Raw genomic sequence first — 26,455 nt, 5'->3', positions numbered from 1 at the left:
AGGACGGAAAAATACTACTACAAACAACTGTTTTGTTTGATTTTCACAATATAGAAAACGTAGACTAAGCTAGGAGAGACTGGTGCAGGAGAGCAGATACTGACGGAGGGCATAGAGAATACCTGGTGACTACATGTTTTACGAAAGAAGCCTACTGAAGGAGGATATACTGAAGTAGACTTATGTACTTACCTATTGACACTGCTACACATTACACTCCCATATTCCGGACTGACACACACACACACACACGTACCTGAAGGAGATAAACAAACAATGTTATTATTATGAGTATTAATCAAACTCCATCAACGACATAATCACAATAAAACAATTTTAAAATCAACTAATTCCAAAACCAAACTTACACATCAAATTCAAAATCAACTCTTAGAAATAAAAATAACACAAGGCAAATTTACATAATTAAAATCAAGAAGGAGTCATAAAAAAAAATCAAAATCAAAACAAAATTAATAAATAATTATGAAAAAAACCCTTCGCCTATATTGGGTCGTAATCCAGACTGAGACTTCCTTCACGTGTATCAGAGTACCACAGAACTTAGACTAAATATGAATTAAAAAAGAAAAACAAAAATATGCTTACAGAAATACAAATAAAGTAAAATGACCCTATATCATCGTTTTTAATCGGCTAAGAAAAACTTGATCCCGAACAAAAATAATTCAGACGAGTTAAATGATGAGTTTAATTGCCATCACTAAAATCAAGTGAGTTTGTTGAAGCTTCACAGAATGATGAGGCGAGAGGAGTGGTGACGGAACCTGGCGGAGTGTAACGACGAACTCAAAATGATCACCGAATGGAGTTTATTAACCTCACAATCACCAAAATTAACTACGGTACATTCTTGATCTTCACTTACTGATAAACTGAGACATCTGGTGAAGTTATATGGTACCATCATCACGGACGGGCAGACGGAGTGAAGGATGGATAGACATATATACTGTATAAGCTCAGTGGCGAGGAGGGCAGCCGAGCTAAAAACACAATGACAATGATACATATCCAACTACAAGGTATAATATGTATGAGTGGGTCTGATACAGTCCCCAAACACCATGACCATCGTTAAAAAGGTATCACGACCCAGTCTCAATGTTTCATGACAACATGCACCAGTGTGATTTATGTATCGTCGGTAAAATATATTATCTCGGGCAAAAACATATTATATCAGGCAAAAAAAAAATATATATATATATTCCAGATAGAGACATATTAGTTCAATTATAATATACTCGATATCAAGTACCTATCTAGAAGAGTTGAGTGGAAATGGTGGAATTTTAAATATTCTGTAAGGTCTTTTATATGTCTAGTTAAATACACAGCTGATAACTGAATAGAATTTATTGAGAATATTTTGTTTTGTTTTTAAAAGTGTCGATACAAACGTGTACGTCTCGCCAAAAAAAAAAAAATGTTATCATTCCCTACATTATTTAATTAAGTTTCCGCCATAAATAATGTATTACGTCATTCCCTTTTTTCCATAAGCCTATTTTCTATGAGGGTAAAGAAAACACGGGCGTTGGAGGGCCACTATCCCCTCCCCCCTTTGTGTATAAACAACGTTACACTTGGCATACCCCGCCAGTCCTCCACCAATAGGATTACTTTATGATATTTACGTGTCGGAGAGAAATCCTCTTGCGTTAATCCCAGCCTCGGGTTCTGCGCGTTTTACTATGTCTGAAGATTTAAAGCTAAGCTACACCTTTTTTTTCCCACCCCTGTACTTACTTGTGGGAAACTAAATTCAAATCTACAAGAAAACACCTGGTTAAGTAATGTACTAGAGTTAAGAAATAAATTCGAATTTAAAAGAAAACATCCGGTTATGAAAACGCTCAACCACCTTAGAGCCTTGAGTATGCGGGAGGCGTCTGGAACAAAATTCAAAGGAAATTATAGATGTGATGAGTGTCAGGGTGGAGGGAAGGGGGAATCGGAGCCTCTGGGAATGGGATCAGGGACTCAACACATTACGCCGGGCGACGCTCCACCGTAACAGCACATGGGATTCAATCACAGAAGCTCATTTTTAACCAAGACATTACGGGATGAAATGAAGACCTCCCTCTCTAGACCGTGTTCGGAATATATAATGAACCAAACGCCATTCTCGGCTCTTTCTCCCCCTCTCTGTGTTGTGTGGAGGTATAGACAGATCTTAATACCTGAAGAGGGAACTGTGTTTACATCAAAGGTAAACAAAGCCAAGCCTGTATATGTATGGCTGTCTATTTATCCATAATTTACTTGTTTGTAGTACATGTTTTATGGCGGGGGTTGTGAGAAGGGTTGATGGATACGAGAGGAGGAAGAGGGGGGAAGGGGAGGTGGATGGATGGTTGTAGCGGCGAAGACGAGAAGCGACGCGACAAAAAATGTCTTTGTGTCGAAATTTGCATACTAATTGCCCTCATTAAGGTAGAGAGGCCGTAATTGATTGGTTGAAGAGGGTGGTTGGGGGTCTAAGCTGTGGCCAAGATGAAGGGGACACCAGTACCCAGATGTGTCCGTCAACACCCCCACCCCCCATACAAGTTACTCGACAGCAAAATGGCTCGTCTCCTTCCTACAATTACGAACGAACATTTGCATACTGTTTCTGCTCGTTTACAACCTCATCTTGTGGTCGCCTAAACACCGGGACAGATGGTGAGTGAGGATAGTCAACACACTGCCACAGCTTCCGACTAGTGAGGCTGAGAGAGAGAGAGAGAGAGAGAGAGAGAGAGAGAGAGAGAGAGAGAGAGAGAGAGAGAGAGAGAGAGAGAGAGAGAGAGAGAGAGAGAGAGAGAGAGAGAGAGAGAGAGAGAGAGAGAGAGAGAGAGAGAAAGAGAGAGTCTGTACTTAATTGTGTGTTGTCATATCATCCATATGTCTCACTTCTCTCTTGTTAGTTAAAGACGTCACATTTGTGGTCCTGTCCTCACATTTCACTTCCCAACAAGAGTGTGTGTTCGGTACTCGTGACAGCTCCCTATCTCCACCCAGTCCGTCTCTGCCACTAATAACCATTATCGTTACCACAACTGTAACCACAACCACCACTATAGCCGTTATCACCACCACCACCAAGACTACAATAATCACAGCTACAAAAAGTCCCGTAACTACAATCACAACCAAAATTATAACCACCTCCATCATCACTATAACCACTAGCACATCATAGAGGCGCCTCCACACCCCCCAGCAACACACCACACTTAAGGTAAAACTCGGAGAATTATCACGATACATGAAGTGCGTCACACACGACAAAAGGCCCCGGAAACCACAAGACGACCCTGGACAGAGAACACACCTCCCTCGAACACACTACCAGCAGGAGAAGGTCACGTCGAAGGGATAAAGAGAAAAGGTGTCGACACTTGTGATGAACTTATCGCTTATAAGAGGACAGCAGCGGAGTCGTTCAGCAGCGGGAACACCTCCACACAAGGAAGACCTGGTAGGAGAGTGCTGTGTTGTACATCCTGGCACGGCGGGGCTGCTCCTGGCCAAGCTACAGGCAGGCAGACAGGCAGGTAAGCATGCACACGGACAGGCAGGCAGGCAGGGGAAGGACAGGTACACAGGCAGGCACAGGGGAGGGGGGAAGAGGAGAGGGAGGGACCCGGGTGGGGCTGGTTGGAGAGAGGAGTAGGTAGGTAGGTAGGAAGAGAGGGGGGAGGGGGAGGGGGCTGATGAAAGATAACCCCGGCAGTGATCGAGCCGCCCCTGCAACTGACCGCCACTAGCAAGTAGTAATTGATTATCTTGACCCGCGCCACTAAACGTCCCCCGCCCACGCCCACCACGTCTTCTTCCACACCTCCTACCACCATCCCCTCCTCCTCCTCACCCACGCCACCCACAAGCTCTTTACTCATGGCAAGCGCCTCCTACTCTACGCACCACCTAGCACCACCACCACTTCATCCGTGCACATCCACCACTTCCTCTTCCCCCTCCTCACCAAAATTCATCAACACCACCTCACTCACCCCTCAGCGCCTTCACCCACCCTTACCACTCAGAAGGAATACACATCCACGTTTCAATGTCCCTGTTGACCCAAGGTTAATGTATGTATGTATGTATGTATGTATGTATGTATGTATGTATGTATGTGTCAGCCATATATTCATACAACCGGATTTGGAGTAAAATCTGTACACCAAACGCCCAATTTACTCCTAAACACACAAACGGCCACAAAAAGTAACTTACAAAACAAAGTTGAATCTTTTCTGAACACTTAAGGACTCAGAAATGACCTAAAAACGGACTGACAAATGTTAATGACACACGTGACATTTAAGGATTAAGAAATAGCCATAAAAGGGAGAAACAGGTGTGCAATTAACTCCACATACGCAACACGAGAACACGACAGTCAGGTTAGGTTAGGTCAAGATCGAGGCTATACAAATTTGTCTCCTTAACGCCAACTCCTCCACTTGGACCAAATTTAACCTAACCTAACCTAACCTAACCTAACCTTATTGAACTTGGAAAATGAAAGAGTACGAACACGTCCCTGAAATTAACATGAGGTAAACCGGTACTGATGTTAAAGTTCGAGTTTACACCATTATGACTCTGTGTAAACTACTACCTTGAACAGAGTGTCTGGGAGATGGACGGTCCAAGGCTAAGAGACAAGAGACAGGTGGAGACTAATATACCTGGAGACAAATGCGAACCAAGAGAAGAGAAGAGAAGAGAGATTTTCACCTACAAATCAATTCGAATTACTTTCCCTAATGACTAATGACCTACAGGTAATTAATTAAAAACAAATTTAATCAAAATCTTCCCTGGACTTAGGGATTCAGCTGTTTGACTTTTCTCACGAGGGAGGGGGTGGGAGGGGGATGGGAGAGAAGGGGGGAGGTAGAGGAGGGGGAAGCAGGTGAGAATGAGTGAGGGAGAGGAAAGGAAAGAGGAGGGGAAGGCAGGGGAGGGAAAGGGGGTGGCAGGGGAGATGAAAGAAGTGAGGGCAGAGGAGAGAGGGGGAGAGGAGAGGGGGGGGGAAGAGGAGAGAGGGGAGGGGGGAGGGGAGGGAAGTGGAAGGAAAGGGGAAGAAAAAGGAGAGAGAGGGTCAGGGAGACAGCTTTGAAACAACCAAGGGATTGGAAAAGAAAGAATTTGAAAAAACAAATCTGAATAGGAGGTATACAGCTGTCATCAACGCCTAGCCTACGTTACCTAGAGCAAACAAACGTGACCCAACACTAACACCTACGTCATCTAATAGCAAGCCCACGTCACCTATCACCCCCCTATCACGTCACCCAACACCACACCCCCACGTCACATTACACCACCCTACAACATATTCCACATCACTCATCCTCTTCCTTTCTCCACTTGGCCACGAAGGTAAACCAGGTCACCAGAGTTTAATATTGATTTCAACGAACTCATTAACCCGTCAAGGAAACAAATGACGCGTCAGACAAGTGGAAATTCGGTCTTGGTGGCATGTAAATTATCACCACGCTGAAGATAATGCTGGAGAGTACGATGGCCTTACTGGGTTGGTGGTGGTGGTGGTAGTGGTGGTGAGTTAAGATGCTGGTGGTGGTGGTGGTGCTAATGGTAATAAAGATAGTGACAGAAGTGGTGGTGATGCGAGTGGTGATGATGTGGATGGTGGTGGTAGTGGTGTGGTGATAGGGGTACTGTCACAAAAAACACACTGATGTACAGGGTCAGGGTGCCAGAGAATGTGGGTATAATCAGATCCTGGGTAGGGGAAGGGGGTATGGATAGTGGGGGGGAGGAGGAGGGGGGGAGGTGCAGCGTGAGAGCGGGGGTATCAATCAGAGCTGTGGTGTTGGTGATAGTGGTGCTGGTGGGGTGGTGATAGTGGTGGTGGTGTTGATAGTGGTTATGGTACATGTGGTTGTGGTGGTAGTGGTAGCGGTGGTAGTTGGGTGGACTTCACAGCGGTGCCGTGAACAACAATAACACCGACAGAATTAAAGATACATTGTGGTGAGGGGGAAGGAAGGGGGGAGAGGTGTAGTGGGGGTGAGGGAGGGATGGATGGAGATAAGAGACAGGAGGAGAGGAAGTAAGACCACAGATAGGAGGAGAGGAAGGCTGTATGGTAGGGTGGAGATTTGGAAGACAGGAGGAGGTTGCTCAGGTGACTAGGCCTCGTATATACCTGCGTCAGGAACACCTCACCACCTGGATAACGAGTTCTATAGATGCTCATAGATCCACACATACAATTTTCTACCTTATCTCAGAAAAAAATAAACTCCCTTGATTAATGAGTCCTTGTAGTATCGACGCCGCCAGCTGGGACGCCATCCTTGAAGTGTAGATTGAGAACGAGTCAGTTTGAAGTGCTCTCACATCACCAGTTCTGAAGTGACATCACCTTGCAGACCTTTAGGGAATACCTGGTCTGGTTCATCAGTGGTTCTCAAGGTATGTTTCCCCCGAAGTGGCAAGGACAGAACGCTATATAACAAGGTAAGGGAGGGGGGGGATAGTTAAAAGGTCAGAGACAGGAAGGGAGGGAGGCTGGAAGGGGTAGGGGAGTGTGAGGAGGCCAGAGACAGGAGGGGCAGGTGGTGGTCAGAGACAGGAGGGGCAGGTGGGGGTGAGAGACAGGAGGGGCAGGTGGGGTGAGAGACAGGAGGGGCAGGTGGGGGTGAGAGACAGGAGGGCAGGTGGGGGTGAGGGGAGGGCAGGTGGGGTGAGAGACAGGAGGGACAGGTGGGGGGAGAGACAGGAGGGAGGCAGGTGGGGGGTGTGAGACAGGAGGGACAGGCAGGTGGGGGGTGAGAGACAGGAGGGACAGGCAGGTGGGGGGGGAGACAGGAGGGGCAGGTGGGGGTGAGAGACAGGAGGGGCAGGTGGGGGTGAGAGTGAGGGACAGGTGGGGGTGAGAGACAGGAGGGACAGGCAGGTGGGGGTGAGAGACAGGAGGGGGCAGGTGGGGGGTGGGGTGAGAGACAGGAGGGACAGGCAGGTGGGGGTGGGGGTGGGGGGTGGGGAGAGACAGGAGGGGCAGGTGGGGGTGAGAGTCAGGAGGGGCAGGTGGGGGTGAGAGACAGGAGGGACAGGTGGGGTGAGAGACAGGAGGGGCAGGTGGACAGGCAGGTGGGGGGTGAGAGACAGGAGGGGCAGGCAGGTGGGGGAGAGACAGGAGGGACAGGCAGGTGGGGGTGAGAGACAGGAGGGGCAGGTGGGGGTGAGAGACAGGAGGGGCAGGCAGGTGGGGGGTGAGAGACAGGAGGGGCAGGTGGGGGTGGAGGTGGGGGGTGAGAGACAGGAGGGGCAGGCAGGTGGGGGTGAGAGACAGGAGGGGCAGGCAGGTGGGGTGAGAGACAGGAGGGGCAGGCAGGTGGGGTGAGACAGGAGGGGGGCAGGTGGGGGTGAGAGACAGGAGGGGCAGGTGGGGGTGAGAGACAGGAGGGGCAGGTGGGGGTCAGAGACAGGTCGCCGCCGGGTGGTCGGACATCACACAACAAGCCCAGCTCTGTAAGGTTCTAATGGATATCTCAGGGTGTGATAATCAACTCGGAACTCTGGAGTCAAGAGTCGTGTGCACGTCTCCTCCATCACACGCTGTGCACCTCCTGGCAACGTACATGACTCACGCACTCATGAACTCAGAGCTTGTACATTAGAACGATGACTACAGACAGCATAATGACGCACGCATGCACACGCGCGCACGCACACGCGCGCGCGCACACACACACACACGGAAATTTATCTAGATTCGCACGAGAGAGAGAGAGAGAGAGAGAGAGAGAGAGAGAGAGAGAGAGAGAGAGAGAGAGAGAGAGAGAGAGAGAGAGAGCCTGGGATAGGAGCGTCGCCGGTGTGTGGAGCAGAGCAGGATGTTGCGGTGAGATGCAAGAGCAGTGCCGCCATCCCCCATCCCCTCTTCACGCCACACCCGCCCTTGTGTCCTCCTGCAGGAAGACCGTGATTCCCGTGCCTTGAGGGGGTCCCCGGGCCGGCCATTGAGTAGGAACGATGCGTGGCGTTTCTCTACCCCGCTGGAGGACAAGCTGCAACCTAGAGCAGGAAATCCGAATTCTCGCTGATCCCTGGAGCATCACTAACAGCAAGAAACCAATCAACGCTCTCTCAAGGGTGTTCAGATGTTAAGCTGTGACTAAGCGTAGCTAAAGACTGGTGGGTGGAGGGGCGCGGCGTGCGATACTCCCTCCTGTCTCACTTAAAATCCTCAAGAACTTGCTTTTATCTTTCTCTCTGTTTTCTATTCACAAAGGGATATCGTCTTAAAGTTCCTGCGTCAATCCTGAGCTGTGAAGGGAAACAATGAGTGACCCGAGTGATGTTCGAGTCGATGGGTGTGACGCGAGGTCTGTGGAGACGGACGCCGGGGAGGGGGGGGGACAGGAGGAGCTCCTCGTCAGGTTGTGCATGTCCTGAACGCCTGACGTGGCCCTCCCGCGTGCAAGCTGCGGCAGTGGAGCGGAACTTGTGCCGGAATTCCGTCTCGAACGGGCGAGTGCGGCTTCCGTCCCATCTGTGTCTGCGGCTGCGACGGCGGCAGAGAGGAACGGCCGAGCATCTCTTTGTTCTCTGTAGCTTCTACAAGCTCTAGCTTACCTAAAACCTGATGGATACGTCTTTGTCTCTCCGATAACTTAGAAAACAATCTATAAACAAGTCTCTCCCTTATACAGGTTGACAAACAAGTCTTTATCCTTGCTAATCTCAGCAGCACTTCCTCTATTCTCAGTTAACAAGTCGAATCCCCCCCCCCCAACCACTGGCTAAGAAAAAGTATCCTTACAGCAAAGCTTGTTATTACCTCCTCCCTCAGTAAGGATGGTCTGAGAGCGTCAGGTAGATCTGTACTTTCTTCCTTGAGGGAAATATTGTTGCCTTTGACTTTATAATGGTAAGATGTACAACGAGACCTATGGAGTTTTCAGCATGACATAGTTTAGTGTTCTTGCTAGAGCTGTAGTTAGGGTAATGGATGTGTTATTGTGATGCTGGTGTTGATAATTACTAGTACTGCTAATTCTAGACATAGGTAACTGATGATAATACAGGTAGGGATATGAGAGATTAATTGCCGGAATTGCTACTTCTAATTATGGTGCTGCAGGTGCTACTGCTTATACTGAAGGTGGTGGTTCTTGCTACAGGTGGTGGTGCTGCTGCAGGTGTTGGTGCTGCTGCAGGTGGTGATGCTGCAGGTGGTGGTGGTGATGCTGAAGGTGGTGTAATGCTGCAGGTGGTGGTGATGCTGCAGGTGGTGGTGCAGGTGGTGGTGATGCTGCAGGTGGTGGTGATGCTGCAGATGGTGGTGATGTTGGAGGTGGTGGTGATGCTGGTGGTGATGCTGCCAGGTGGTGGTGGTGGTGGCAAGGAAGAGGACGAAGCTCCCAAGGGCAGGACTATTATGTGGTTCCTGGTGGGTGGCGGGCCGAGACGGAGCTTCTCCTCCAGCAGCGGTTGTCACGGTGAGCAACAGCATTAACACCCCTACTCCACAGTCAGCAGCAGCAGTATACACACCCTTCACCGTCAGCAGCAGTACACACCTTCACCACCGTCAGCAGCAGTATACACACACCGTTACACCCTTTTCACCACCGTCAGCAGCAGTACACACCCTTCACCACCGTCAGCAGCAGACACACCCTTCATCAGCAGCAGTATACACACCTTCACCACCGTCAGCAGCAGTACACACCCTTCACCACCGTCAGCAGCAACACCCTTCACCGTCAGCAGCAGTATACACACCTTCACCGTCAGCAGCAGCATACACACCCTTCACCACCGTCAGCAGCAGTATACACACCCTTCACCACCGTCAGCAGCAGTCAGCAGCAGTATACACACCCTTCACCACCGTCAGCAGCAGCACATCACCACCGTCAGCAGCATACACACCCTTCACCACCGTCAGCAGCAGTATACACACCTTCACCACCGTCAGCAGCAGCACCACCGTCAGCAGTACACCCTTCACCACCGTCAGCAGCAGTATACACCCTTCACCACCGTCAGCAGCAGTATACACACCCTTCACCACCGTCAGCAGCAGTATGCACACCCTTCACCACCGTCAGCAGCAGTATACACACCCTTCACCACCGTCAGCAGCAGTATGCACACCCTTCACCACCGTCAGCAGCAGTATACACACCCTTCGGTCAGGAGTCTATCAATAGGTGCTTTCTCTGTTTACTTTCACTGGGAGGAGGGGGGGGGTCACCTCTCCTCCTCATGTTTACCTAAAGCATTAAGTCCTATACGAGTTTACCGCCGTCACAAACAGATAAATAACATTGTTTACCTCTCGTCACCAACCAGCTGATCAACAACACCCTAAAACAGGAAATTATCTTCGACTTTTATTATGGCCAAAAATCAAGAGCATTAATACCTCCTGATCAGAAGCAGAACTAAAAATAATTACTGGGTAGCGAGAGGCGAGTCACAACAAACTGGTGAATTATATTGTATATATATTAGTTCTTGACGGGATGGAGTTCAAGAATCTCTCTCTCTCGTTGTTAATTGCTTTAGCATTACCACAGCTGCTGACGATAATTACTGTGTACAGAAGGGAATGTAATCATGTACGCCAACACCATAAATCCCACCACCATCATCAATAATCATCATCACTATGGTCGTCACTATCACCATTAACATCATCATCACTATGGTCGTCACTATCACCATTAACATCATCATCATCACCCCTATGGTCGTCATTATCACCATTAACATCATCATCACCCCTATGGTCGTCACTATCACCATTAACATCATCATCATCATCACTATGGTCGTCACTATCACCATTAACATCATCATCATCTATGGTCGTATCACCATTAACATCATCATCATCACCCCATGGTCGTCATTATCACCATTAACATCATCATCATCACTATGGTCGTCACTATCACCATTAACATCATCATCATCACCCCTATGGTCGTCACTATCACCATTAACATCATCATCATCACCACTATGGTCGTCACTATCACCATTAACATCATCATCATCACTATGGTCGTCACTATCACCATTAACATCATCATCATCACCCCTATGGTCGTCACTATCACCATTAACATCATCATCATCATCACTATGGTCGTCACTATCACCATTAACATCATCATCATCACCCCTGGTCGTCACTATCACCATTAACATCATCATCATCATCACTACATCATTCATCATCATATGGTCGTCACTATCACCATTAACATCATCATCATCACCACTATGGTCGTCACCATTAACATCATCATCATTATGGTCGTCACATCACCATTCATCATCACCACTATGGTCGTCACTATCACCATTAATATCATCATCATCACCCCTATGGTCGTCACTATCACCATTAACATCATCATCATCATCACTATGGTCGTCACTATCACCATTAACATCATCATCATCACCCCTATGGTCGTCACTATCACCATTAACATCATCATCATCACTATGGTCGTCACTATCACCATTAACATCATCATCATCACCCCTATGGTCGTCACTATCACCATTAACATCATCATCATCACTATGGTCGTCACTATCACCATTAACATCATCATCATCACCACGCTCCTTAACAACATCATCATCACCACATTCGCAAAGTGATCGAATAACTTTCATCTCGGGAGGAACTTGATACTAATTGGGAGGTATTTAGTAGTAATCAAGAATGTCAGTAGGTGTGGAGGATAGCAGAAGCAGGTATAGTAGCAGCAGCAGTAGTAGTAGGTGCAGCAGGAGCAGTAGGTGCAGCAGGAAACATCAGCAGCGTAACAGCAAAAAATGTATCATGAATAAAAAAAAAGAAATAGCGGCATTAGTAGGAAAATAGATCGTCAGCAGTAAGTCCAGCAGATGCAGGGAGAGCAGTAGAAGCAGGGAGAGCAGTAGGAACAGGGAGAGCAGTAGAAGCAGGGAGAGCAGTAGGAGCAGGGAAAGCAGTAGGAACAGGGAGAGCAGTAGAAGCAGGGAGAGCAGTGGGAGCAGAGAGAGCAGTAGGAGCAGAGATAAACACAGAGATACACCGCCGTGGCCACAGTCATCTGCCACGGTGGGTGACGACAGGGGGCAACAACCAGTGTCCCTCCTCCTCCTCTCTCACGATTTACACCCACTGACTGATGTCTTCACAACACTTAACAACTTTCCTTCAACCTAAAATAACAACACTGAATAGAAAAGAAACTCCCGCCATGAGAGAGAAACAAATTAACTTGTCTTCGAACTATTTTAAATTTAAACTTGAATTTCTTAAAACAAAATATATACTGTTTACTACATCATCTGACTTGGTGGTTTATCAAGTATTAACCTGAGGACCCCTGGAGTACAGAGTTAGGGAGCCAGGTGTCAGTCCGTAGATATCTCTCTCGAATGACTCCACGTATGATAAGTATAAACAACCGATTCAGACTACATCCTTAAGTAAAGTGTTTTAACCTTTATTTGAGATCTTCACAGTGAGTGCGAGGAAAACCGCTCTAAGTCTCGTCTGATAATGGTAAAAGACCAGAGTGAGAAGAGAAATATTAAATCTTACGACTTAGGCCAGCGGGGAAGCTTTTCCAGTAGCGGCCAAAACAGGGGCATTTGTCTTCTTAGTGTCGCTGCTATCAGTCGTTATCAGCAGGTGTCAGCGCCTGTGTGGACCTGAGGCCGGCCCCTGCCTCCACCATCACCAGGTCCTGAGGCCGGCCCCTGCAACCACCATCACCTGAACCTACCCTTACTTACCTCCTCTGCAGCTGACCTCTCACCAGCTGCACCAAGCCTGACCTGACCTGACCTGAACATGAGCTGCTTTTCAGTCCCAAATCTCAACCTATCTCGGCTGAGTATAATCTCTTAATACGAGTTTATTGTAGCAGCTGAAGGGCTGATCGAAGCGAGCAGCCGATAACAAATCACAGCAAAAAATCTAATACCAAATCAAAAGGAAAAACCACGATATCAAATTAGAGTCAAGATAAGATATCAAATCACAGCAAATAAACGGTATCAAATCAACAGTAACCATCCGATATTAAATACCAACGAACACTTGATAATAAATCAAAACAAAGAGGAGATACCACAGCAACACCACATAACTCCAAAACCACACACACACACAGGATTTGGAGTAAACGTATATATATATGTGATCCAAATTTACACTCCCAAATACCGCCCAGGGCCTGAAACACCATCCATTTTCTCCCCAAGACAATCTGCCAATATCAAGGGGAAACTAAAAATCCCACGAGAGTTTTATCTGTAAGTTGAGTGTATGTTTGTGGAGTCGTGCTGGCCATGACCGAGTCTGAACTGGATGCTGGCTGGAGGATACGGACACAGTCGAAGCCAGTCAGACACACACACACAGTCACACAGTCAGGGATCGGTTATATAGAAAGAGAGAGAGAGGGGGTTGGAATGTGGAGGACGCAGCCTGCAAATGGGATTGAGACATAGCCGGATAAGGAGACAACCGGAACAGGATATAGCCGGAAACGGAAAATATGACAGGAGCCGGATACTGTCTTTGTCAGTTGCATACCTCAACTGATACCAGACATAGCACTAAGCTGGAGCTAGACACATCCGGTGCCTGATTTAGTGAAAGCCGGTTAAGTGATGGCAGGTGGCAGACTTCACAACCCGGATCACCAGCCACTACTGTACACCACCATCCTGTACTGATGTTTGATTTCTTTCCGTTTCGTCTCAATTGACCGAAGGATTTGAGAGACTGGTTCATTTAAGTTAAAGCCTCAAGAAAACGTTCAAAATGGCTTCATGGTTACGCTGAGACTCTAGTTGTGATGACTTAAGCTACGGTACCAAAATCCCATTAAGAATATTAAAAAACTAACTTAATTTGGTCTGAGTGTTGAACGAGGCTTTAAATCGAGTCTCAGTGTAACTACGACGCCATGTCTTGTGATTTAACCCAAGTCAACCAAATTAGGAACATTCTTACGGTTAACGAGACATATTCACCATAAGAATGTTTTTAAAGAATCTGGTCCTTGATCCTACAAACAGTAATATTCTCGTAAGGACTCAAGAGAATCCTACATTTGAATATCCCTAATCCTGGCAGACGTCCTACCACCACTTGTACACACACGACTGCCACCCACAACTAGTATAAAAAACAGCTACGTATTTTGTCCTTATAAATAAAAAAACACAAAACATCTAACTTTCTCCAATACTGTCAACTCGGCTCATAACTTTCCAACTCAAAATTTATTCCAAGTTTTTATTTTATTGTTTTTTTCCCAGTTTAGTCGATTGGGATTAGCAAAGTGTGTGTGTACGATCTAATATTTCTTCTCCTCCCTGTCCTCTTACTTCTACCCCTCCTCCTCCTCTTCTTCTTTTGTTCCCCCATTCTTTCCTCTTTCTGCACCTTCTTCTCCTCCTCTTTTACTTCTCCTCCTTGTCCTTTTCTTACTGCCCCCTTTTCCTCTCCCACTCTTTCCTCTTTCAGCACCTCTCCTTCTCCTCTTCCTCCTTTACTTCTCCTTCCTGTCTTCTTCCTCCCCTAAACCAGTTCCTCTTTTGTGTGTATTCCTCCTTCCTCTTCCTTCTCCAGCCGTACCCATTTCCCAGCCTTATCGCGCCTTGTGGGAGACAGCGGTGACAAAATAGCTTGTGGTGGGGGAGGTATAGGAAGATCTGAGGTAAAGATCCACTGGAATGGCTGTTTGCGTATCGGCGTAGCAGTCCTGGCGTAAATCTGCGGCAGCCTCTTCCTCCACAACCTCCCAAAACATCCCTATCTGACCGCTTATCTTTGGTCCCCTCCCTCCCTGCCTCCATCTTTCCTTCCCTCCCTCCCTACCTACCTACCTCTCCCCTCCTTCCTTCCCTACCACCCCCCATCTCTCTTTCCTCCACTACCTCCTTCCTTCCTCCCTTCCTTCCTTCCTTCTCTCTCTCTCTTGTTCCTCTCTTCCACCTTCCTTCCCTCCCTCCCTCCACACCACCTGGGAGTATTAAAGGATACACGGGGAAGCCCACAGACACAAGGATACAGGATGTGGGATGCTAGAATGCTGGATTAGGATTATATATGTCACCGCGCCGTGTGAGGATGTGAGGGATGGAGAGAGGGAGTAGGAGGGGATGAGAAGGATAAAGGATATGTAACTGGGGTATGAGAGAAGACAAGAGACATCAGACACAAGAATAAGAAGTCAGAGAAAAAAAATCGTACAAAAAACAAAACGAAAGAGAATGTGAAAATAGGTAAACAAACAAACAAAAAAACACGTAAATCAAACAGAGAAATGACTAATGCAAAACAACAAGACGATAAAAGAATAAATAATAAACAATAACAACGAGAGAGAAAACAAAGGAGTGGAGACAATGTGTGGAGAAATTAGACAAAAGGATTGAAGGAATGAGACAACGAGGAGATAAGAAAACAATAATAACAGAAGAACAAGACTAACAGAATAGGGAAGCGAGACAGTGAGAGAACAGACGAGATTCAAAGACCAAGTGAACGAACCAGCGAGACCAGGTGAACGAGACAACGAGACAAGGAGCGGAACAACGAGAGACAAACGTGTGGTGGGCTATACAGGGAGACAGAAGCAGGAACACACACACACGCACGCACGCACACACACACACACACACGCACACACGCACACGCACACACCAGCAGGGCCAGGTTAGGCAGGTCGTCTCCATCACGGCAGCAGCAGTTGAGGGCCCGTATGTAAATGGGAGGTGAGAGTACAACCCGGTGCTATTGATCCGGCCCAGTCAATATGTCGGCCCCAGTGTTGTGGCTGCCAGTACTCCTTTTGTAATCTACCCGTGGCCAGGTCATGCTCCAGCTAACCGGGTCATGTTCCAGCTGGCCGGATCATGTTCCAGCTGGCCAGATCATGTTCCAGTTAACCGGGCCATGCTCCAGCAGGCCAGGTTATGCTCCAGCCGGCTGGGTCATGTTCTAGCTGGCCGGATCAAGTTCCTCCTCCTCAAACTACAACAGATCCTCTTTATGCTCCATCTGGTCTCCCTCATGCTCCAGGTGGTGGTGGAGATACAGCTGGTCGCTCCTCCAGCACTAACGTTACTGTCACTATTAATTTCCCGAGAATGAATTGACGTCAACACACCTCCATACTTCACCAGTGGTTAGTTACCTGTTATCTCAATACCTTCCTACTAATTACTGCTCGTTCACTAGTTGTCTTATAACGTTACTAGCTAGTGCTAATTCACCTCCTTTGTCCTAATACATTTCCAGTTAGTGCCGCTCAGCTCACTCTCAACACCTGCCATAATTACATTACAGTCATAAGAGGTTGCAATATTTCCTCTTTACTCAGGATATTTACCCTCGTCACACCTCAGCCGTCTGCATCTCCTCTCAACAGCATCTACCTATGTGTTTCTTCCTAAGCCACGTCCTACAAAGCACCTCGTTGATATTCCCTCCCTGTTCTTTTCTAGGTACCATCTAGTTACTTATTCCAGACCAAACACAGTCCTAATTAACTATTCCTGCATCAGGTCAGCGCCGCGCCAACACCGTATTTTTGTTTCAGCGAGTTTCTCACTTCATTGGTATTCGCACTTAATCTGTAATTTCATGGAACTCCTTTTAAGATTACCATTCCCACTACAAGAGTTTCTTAGATGAAGTCTTGATTATTAAAGTGTTTCTGTGGTATAATTGTGTTGGTTGTATCTTCTAGATCACCGGTGCCGAGGTTAACACATTCCTGGGTAGCCCCTAGATCCGTTTTAATGGTCCTTCATCAGCGTCCATCACGGCTTTCTCCTCCCCTGTCTAGCTGCCGGGTATTCAAATCGAGAGCCCTGCCCCTTCACACCCTCGACTAGACCACCAGCACTATACCCAACCCCATCATCACCCGCCCCCAGGAACAACACTCACATCTACAGGAACAACAACACGCCTCCCCCGTGGAACACACGCCCACAAGTGACACGCACGCCCCACACGGAACTATACGTGGTCAATGGATCACATAAGTTTATTGTAGCAAATACGTGCTGAGTTCAGACCCCCGAAAGTAAAATTAAAAGACACTCAAGTAGGACAAAACTACAGTTCAACACACACGTCGGGAAACAAGTCTCCTGCACAGTAAACACCTCTGTAACCCACAACTCCCGCAGCACCCCGTCATATACACACCAGCGTCCACCCACTCACTAATCTACGGATATCTTGTGTCTCAGGAACAAGAGAATGTCAACCACAGGACTATGATCGGAGGTTGGAAGCCTCGCCCTGCGGAACACCACCACACTACACCATCACCATGACCTTGGTAATTCCTGACGAGGGCAGTGTTGAGGGCCCCCTCCTCCTCCTCCTCCTCTCCTACCCTGCCCGCCGGCGTCCACAACAGTATAAGTAATGTCTATGGCGCTATGGCCAGGTCCGTACGGCGTTAAGGGGGTGTAAACCGGCCTTAACATTGCCCGGGAAGACCGTGGGTAGCACTTTCCTGCCCCGCAAGCCTCACTAACTAATGGCTCCGAACTCGTGCCCAAATGAAAGGGTTGGGTACTTTCCGACACTCGCCTGACTATCATTCTTTTTAAAAAGTTTGTAGCGGTAATAGGACTGAGGAGCCAATATCGTTAATGCGAGGCCCCACAAAGAACCCTCCGACAAATTACATTCAGAGGGATGTATACGGTATGCCAGTGTCGGGGCGGCGTACCTGCAGCCTATCTTGTGGTCCTCAGCGGTTTGGAGGAGTCAGATCGATCCTGGACTAATGTACATTCCAAGTTGGCCCAGTGTTCATGCATATGGAGAACAACTGGAAGTCATCTGTTTGAAAGCACGGACTCCCAACAATATCCGTTAACAAGAATCATGAATCAGAAGCTGAGGCGGGCAAAGAAAAAAAAATATCTGGGTTCTACAGCTGCCGATGATATCTCCGAGGCCGCCCAATATGGCCATCTTGGCGCGTAAATCCCACAGAGTTTATCCTAGTCATGACACATCACCGATACACTCACTCACTCACTCTGTCATTATTCATCATTATTCCATTAAACCACTAATATCACTTATGAAACACTGACGATACTAATGAATTAACATTTTCACAACACAACATTACCTTATTCAGTTATCATTACCAAGATACACAAAATTAAAACAACGATTTATTCCTTTTCTATTTTAAATCAATATTAAAAAATAACAATAAACCGCCCAAACACCAGACGTCTGCCCATTCCAACTAAATTCCCAGTTCCGTGTTTCTGAGGAGAAGGATCCAGCAGTGATTTGGAATTCCAGGTGGTGAGTCGTCTTCCATCCCTGGAGTCTCCCACCTTTATAAGCCTCCCTTCTTCACCTCCCCACCTCTCTAGTTACTGTTTGTCTGCTCCCTAAATCATACACTTCTGTTTTTTATTATTATTATCTTTATTATCTATTTTCATCATTTTATCTTTATTCTCTGTTAATCACTTTACTTTTCTTCACTCAACTTCCTTCTTTGTTTTCTCCCCGATTCATACACTTCTGGCCATTATTAGCTATTCTTGTTATCTGTTTTCTTCACTTTATCTTCATTCTATGTCATTCACTTTTGTTTTCTTTATTCTTCCCTCTTCTTTACACTTGCTATCGGATTTTATCATTGTCTTCATTCTCTTTTCACCTTCCATGTCCTTCCTTCACCATCTTCCATTTCTAAAAATTTTCTTCACTTGTTCTCTTCATCTTTCTTCATTTTTCCTCGTTCATTGTTTCTTCCTCTCCAATATTTCATCGTCTTTACTTATTTTTTCCTCATTTACAGACAATTTTTATTCTAATTTATATACAGGAAGCTAATATATATTTTTACTTATATTACTTTCTTAACAAATAGTAAAAAAAATAACTACCCCTGTTCTGTACTTTAACCCCCAAAATCTGTAATATTCTAAAAAAAAAAAAAAACTAATGGGATCAAATTATTTACCAATTTTTGTATCAACTTATATCACAAATTAAAAAAAAAATAAAATAAAAAAAATCTGTGATATTCTGTATTTTTTCCTTAATATTAACTAAGTAACAAAATGAAATACAGTATACTTCAACGCTAAAAAAATCTACAGTATTAAAATTTTTATCTACAGTATAATGAAAAAAAAATGAAGTTATATACAGTAGTATTAAAAAAAAATCTTACACAAATATTAACGACTATATTATCTAAAATTAACTATAGAGTCATTAAATAAAATAACCAAATATTCTCCATAATTATCAAAATAAACACTACATAGGAATTAACATTTAAAAACAAAAACACCTAAAAAAACATAAGGTACTAAATAAAATCCTACATAAACAAAACAAGAAAAACTGTAGAATAAAGTAAAATAATAAACACAAAACAATAAAATACACATCAATAAAAATTTAAATATATTATTCTTAAAAATTTCTACATCAAAAAAATTCTTACGTTACATAACAAATTTGAGGATAAAATTATGTTCCAGGTATTAAGACAAGGCTTTTAAAACCCATCCCTGTAATATACTGTAATGTTGTACTGTACTGTATTTCTTCTTCCCTCCTCCTTCTCTTCTACCTCCTCTTCTTCGTCCTACACTCCTCCTCCTCCTCCTCGTCTTTCACTACCACCACTATTCCTCTCTCCTTCTCCTCCTTCGCTTTTCCTTCTCTTCCTCCTCAGCTTTCCTTCTTCTCTTCCTTTCCCCTTATTCTTCCTTCTACTTCACATATCTTCCTCCTTTTCTCTCCTTTCACCCATTCTCCTCCTTCACCCTCACTTCCTCTTCCTCCACCACTTTCTCTCCTTCTCCACCACCACTCCCCTCTCTCCTTCACCTCACTATCCTCGCCAGCCTAATATATTCTCCCCCATTTTTTCCTACCTCTTGCATTCTGCCTCTTAACCCATTCTTGTCTCTTTACTTCTCCCAAATCTCTTTTTCATTATACCTTTTTTTTTACATTCGATTTTTTTTCCTTCTTCCTGTGACTTGAGGAATAATTTTTTTTTAGTTCATCTTTCCCTTTTTCTTCCCTTCCGAAAGCGATGAACATGGTGGTAGGAGGAGGAGGGGGAAGGGGAGGGGGAGAAGGAGGGGGAAGGGGAGGGGGAGAAGGAGGGGGAAGGGGAGGGGGAGAAGGAAGGGGAAGAGGGGAAGGATGATGATGATAAGGAGGAGGAGGACTATTGATTATTATTATTCACACCGCTGTTATCTTTTATTTTTAAACCATTCTATTTATTCTATTATGCGAATTATTCTTCTCATACTTTTACATAAATATAATCTGAAGTCATCTCGATTTACAGTATAGACCAGAATGTTTTCTGTTTTCGTTATCTTTACTTTTCGTCAATTTATTCGTATATTTTCGTTTCTAATCAAATTCATATCGTTCAAGGCAACACATAGTCGAGGGAATTATTAATGTTTTTTCTATATATTGTAACTTACTTTTTAATTTAATTTATCTTCGTCTTAATTCATCTCACTTTATCCAGTTCGTCTCTAATCCTGATCAACTTATCTCCCCCATTTACTTTATCAATCTCCCCACTTACCTCCCCACCTTCTTCCCCCATCACCAACTTCTCTATCCTCCCCTCCTCCTCCTCCCTACCTCCCCACTAACCTCCCACTCTAACCTAACAACCTCTCCACCTCTCCCAACTAACCTTCCCACCTCCTCTACTAATCTCCCCACCTCCCCAATCAACCTCCCCACCCGGTCCTCACCCTGACAGTCTTCTTCCGTGTCGTCTGGTCAAACAGGCTATTGGAATTTTTGCCAATTATCTTCAATTCCTCGGTTTGTTACTCTCTCTCTCTCTCTCTCTCTCTCTCTTTCTCTCTCTCTCTCTCTCTCTCTCTCTCTCTAAAGAACTAATTCCTTCACTCCTCCAGTATTGTTTTTTTATCTTCTTTCCCATATCTCTCCCTCTTTCTTTCGTTCATCCCTTCCTCCCCCCTTATCTCTCTGACTACCCCTTTCTTCCCGCTCTCTAACCTCTCGCTATCTCCTTTCCTCTTCTCATTTATCCTCTCGTTACCCACTTTTCTTCCCTCCCTCTCCCTCACCCTGACGTTAAGGGCGGGGTCAGGGGGTCTTTTTTCCGCCCCTCTGGTTTATTTTAGTCCATATTTGTGTTACTTGTGAGGGACGTGAGTGGCCTCCCTGCCTAGTGGTGGAGGCCAGCGTCCACCCACCACTGGTTAAGGATTCAGTCTGTGGCCTCAAAGTGAAAATTGGCCAGGGTTCTTCCAGGCCTCAGGAGTCCTACGACCCCGAGGGATATATATATATATATATGGTGACCAGGGTTCTAACAGGCCTCAGGGGTTCTACGGGCCAGGGTTCTAACAGGCCTCAGGGGTTCTACGGGCCAGGGTTCTAACAGGCCTCAGGGGTTCTACTTTCCTAGTGGTTCTACAGGGGCGAGGGTTCAGCACCGTACGTACAGTGTCGATCTCTGGGAGGTGACGGTAGTGGTTCCAGCCAAGGAGATAATAATGGCGCCAGAATTATCAGTAACGAAACTATTGGCCTCTTAACCATGAAGAACAAATAAATAAATAAAAAAGTATCGAGATAATTTTTTTTTTTGGCGTCACGTTTAGCATTCGAGTTTCCAATATTTTAGTGCATATATATAATGAAAGAAGGATTCTATACTTTGTTTATTTTTCTCCTCATTACGTTCTGCAGTTGTGCATTCGAGTTTAGGTGTATAATGTATTTTTTTTTGTTTTTTCTTTTGCCGTAGGAACGTTTGTATTTTCGTATGAAAAAGTACATGTTTTTTTTTTAGCATAAGTGATTACATTTAAAATATTATTGTCCTTCTTATATTTGTTGCTATTATTATTATTATTATTATTATTATTATTATTATTATTATTATTATTATTATTATTATTATTATTATTATTATTATTATTATCATTATTCCAGTGTCAAAATAAAATCACTTAGTATTACTTTTTATCTCCCGTCGTAATAATTCCCTCAAGATTCAGTGAAGTGAATTTTCTCCCTAAGTCGAGGAGGAAAAAGACAAGTTCCTCCAGGCAGTGGTGAGGGTGTGTGAGTGTCCTGCTTAACATTCCTCCTCCCCGGTTGATCCTTCAATTTATTCCCATCTTCATCTTCTTTACTTATCCCTGCACCGTAATTTCTCGTGAATAATCTTAGCCCCTCTGCCAGTCCCCGAGTAGTGCTGGACGTTTTGACCTTATGGCGGCGCCGTCCTCCTCCTGCTGTCCGTTACCTTCCCTTCTTCTCCCTCCCTCCTACACCGACCTGCCTGCCTGCCTGCTTTGCTTGTCTGCTTGCTTATTTGCCTGTCTGCCTGCTTAACTCTGTACATCTGTTGTTTGTGCCGACCTGCTTCGTCTGTTGATGTTGTTGCCTCCTTCCCCCCCCCCAACACCTGCTGTTCGTCTCGACCTGCCTCCTCGCCACACCTGCTGTCTGTCTTGATCTACCCACAGCAGGTGATTTTCTTAACCTGCTTCCACGCCATAATGGTGTGTCTCAACTCTCGACCTGCCGATATCATGTGCTTGACTACTGTAGACCTACCCATACCATGTGTCTCGACCTACCATCTGTCTCGACCTACCCACGCCAGGTGTCTGTCTCGACCTACCCACGCCAGGTGTCTGTCTCGACCTACCCACAGCAGGTGTTTTATCTCGATCTGCCCAAACCTGCTGCTTGTCTTTCCATACCAGCTACTATCGTCACCTGACCATACCTGATGCCCCCAACGTGTCCACAATAACCATAACCTGTCTGGCTACTCCACTCCCCCCCCACCTACCTACCTACCTAACAACGACCCTTAACAACACGCCACATTTGCCACACGCCCCCTGTCCTAACACGCCCTCTCTACCACACGCCCCCTTCATCACTCGAATATATACTTACGCCTATATATATATATATATATATATATATATATATATATATATATATATATATATATATACCCCCCACCCACCCCAACAAACGCCTATTCACGCCCTGGGGTCCTGTGTGTCCCACGCCAGGCCACAGCCACCTCACGGCCGTCCCTGCCTAAGTGCACCGTCCTGTTCTTCATTAGAGCTTCGTGCGAAATGCTGATTAAATCTCCAAGGTCGCTAGTAGGTGCAGGCGAGTGTAAACCCAGGGAGCGAGGGAGGGAGGGCGAGGGATAGGGCCCCTTCTGTTCCATTGGATAGGAAAGGGTGACACTTCTGTTTTACTGTGGGGTGAGGGGTGCCAGCACATCTTCGAGAGAGAGAGAGAGAGAGAGAGAGATTTCTCCTATTTTTATGATGGACCTATTAAGGGTTAAGTAGCTCTGCACAACGAGCTACGTGTTCCCGGATAAACTAAGGCTATATTTTGTGTCAGTGTATGGGTGGATGGTGCAGCATCGTGCATAGTTCCGGCCGCCCTGCGCTGATGATTTTCGTGGGAATCCTTAGGCAGATAACGAGCGTGGACACAGGAAGTTGCCGAAAACTTGCCCCCATAAACCTCTCCCGGGAGGAGCATCAGCTGGAGCTACACTGATTAACATAACCGAGAACCAGCCCTTATGACGCCCGCTGGGATATTTAGGGTCAAACTTCAACAGTAAATGGGATTATCTTACAGTAGGCTGGCAGTTTAGCGCCAGGCATTACTAAGGGCAGAAGCCCCGGGTTTACCCAGGAGTTAAAGACTCCCAAGTCCTTCTGGGGGAATGTCTCAGCCACAGCACCAGCAGCAGGGGCTTGAAAGTCTCCGAAAACGATATCTTAAGATCTCAAGCAGTGTCTTGGAGGTATACGGTTACAACTTCCTGGATTGCTTGGACACTAACAAGTTAAGTCCTTGTGAAGCAACATCTCGAGCCTCCTGTAGCAATATCTTAACTCTCCTGTAGCATTATCTAGAGTTTCTTAAGAGCAATATAATGAAGGCCTCTTGAAGCAACATCTTCAAATTTCCTGAAGCAGTATCTTGACAGCCTTCAGGAGTAATATCTTTAAGGCCTCTAGAAGCAAGATCTTCAAAGTCATTGGCAGTGAGATCATGAGGTTCTCGAATACCAACATCTTCAAGGTCTCAGGAAGCCTCTCCAAAAACCGCCGGCGCAGATAATACCAATCTTCGCCGGGACTACCTACTGCTCAAGCCTCGGCCTCTCGGCTAATCAGACTGACTGGTGGCCCGCCTGACTGCCTCGGCTAACTGGTTGCAGAAGGAGCCCGACCACATGAGACTGCCGGCCCCATTTATTGATAAGTGTATTAAGTTCGCAGGCGCATGAAATACTGAGATAAATTGAGAAGGATACATTAGCCTTATAGATCAGTACTATGTGTGACCTCAGCTATGATGCCCCGGCGTCCATCGGTCCCCGTGCATGACTCCCCCTCGTCGCTACTATTAATCCATAATCATCGTGATTTCGTCTTATCATCGAGGCTCAGGTGGGTTCAAGTACACGACTAGTAGACAAGACTCTTGGCGAGGGGCTGATGCCGCCGTGGACACCGAGTAGCAGTCCAGCCTCAACCAGGGCCAGGGATTATTAAGACGACGTCTCCTTACCCTGAAGACTCCCTCTTATCTTGGCCCATCTACCAGTTCCAGTCAAAAGCGTGGTGGTCTTGAGACCTGGGCGTGGCCACCACACAACCTGCCCAGAACCTGTCACCTCCCCTCTACTCCCAGGACCTGGTGATCTACAACACTTCCTCACCTGCCGCCAGCCCATTCCTTATAACCCCCCATGATTAATAGACATACCTTCTGCCTCCTGCTCCTCTTATTCCTATTCTGATACCGGTACACGAACCTGCCATCTACCTCCCCATCTCTCCAAGTCTGCCATCCATTTAGCCACACCTTCGCAAGACCCTTCCCACCTCCACGTTACTGTCGGCTACGCAAGCCTCTCTTTCAACACCCTCAGTGAATAGGGGTCGAACATGTAACACTCCCACGCCCACATGCCCACCCTCCCAGACAGCACCTCATGGCCTCAGCACCGCATCAACCCTCCCCGCCCCTACAACCCCCGTCTCACCCTCCCTCTCCCTTCTCTCCATCCCGATAGGTTTACTTTCGTGTTTCACCACCACGCCCATACACCTCTTTATTCACCCCCGCAGCGGCTCTCCCTCTCCCGTCACGCCCGCACCATTCTCCCTATCTGCTGTGGTCATCAACCTGCCCCAGCCTCACCTGCCAAGCGCCGGCCCCGTCCTGCCATGAGTGTTCACTTATTGGATTTGGATTCACCTGGCATTAACCTAACCTAACCTAAGCTTCACTCATGGACGGTGATTCAGTGTGATGCTGCGGGTGTTTTTGTCCAAGTGATATAACGGTGATATAAAACCAACACTTAAACCAAGGTTATTTATGTTATTTCACTATATTCTAAACATCTGTATCACCATTAGTTACACGCCACTGTCACTATTATCACAATTTTAATTTCTTCCCCACCATTTTTGAACGTCAATCTCACCATCATTTTCATTTCACCATTACTAAATAACATAATTATCACCATTGTTACTTTCACTTCACTATTATTGAACGTCATTATCACCATCACCACTATCGTTTTCAATTCACTCTTCTTGAACGTCATTGCCATTTCACCATTTCGTCGCGTCATTATCAGCCTCACCATCAAACAGCGGAGTGGTGATAGCCGAGTGTTGCACCATCCAGCCCCCACAACACCATAACCACCTTTCTATTTACCTGTTGATAAAATCCAGTGAGTCTGTCAATTACCTCCACCCACCAATCATCAATTTCCCCAGGTACCACAGCCACGCACCCACGCCCATGCGACCTCCACGCCCACACGACCTCCACGCCCACACAACCTCTAATGCTCACATGACCTCTACGCTCACACGACCCTATGCTCAAACGAAAAAAATTTCTTGAGTGACCCTCGTTTTATTGACGGATATATTTAACGTGTGGGGTTGTAAGTCTTCAACACAAACATATAATAGAAATATCAATTTAAAAAAAAAACAAACATTACAGTAAACATTGATAAGCATAAGTTATAAGTGACACAAAGATACACGTCAATAAACATAAAATGGTGAATTAAATCACTGTTTAAAATTCGTTTACTCCAACACACAGTAATAAAAACAAACGTCAGAGTTGAGCAAAGCGTAAATGACAATGGAAGTTTAAATCGCTGACAGAGAGAGACGTTTACAGAGCCGGGAATTACAGTTTGTGTGAAAGTTGGATCTGTTTCAACACTCCCCTAAAGGCTCTATCACGGGGCCATAAAGCTCCTCTCCCTCCCACACAACCTCTCAT

The 26,455-nt window shown here is 46.1% G+C and overlaps 1 protein-coding gene across 5 annotated transcripts in view; it reads right to left on the bottom strand.

Annotated features, from left to right (window-relative positions):
* LOC121875493 (latrophilin Cirl-like) overlaps nt 1-26,455 on the bottom strand; it is a 192,061-nt gene that overhangs the window by 59,778 nt on the left and 105,828 nt on the right. The gene's annotated exons all lie outside the window — the stretch shown is intronic.

This window comes from Homarus americanus, unplaced genomic scaffold (genome assembly GCF_018991925.1).
Source record: "Homarus americanus isolate GMGI-L3 unplaced genomic scaffold, GMGI_Hamer_2.0 scaffold8392, whole genome shotgun sequence".
Taxonomy (NCBI): Eukaryota; Metazoa; Arthropoda; class Malacostraca; order Decapoda; family Nephropidae; genus Homarus; species Homarus americanus.
Note: the sequence above shows the minus strand (reverse complement) of the source record. Positions and strands in the feature narration are given on the sequence as shown.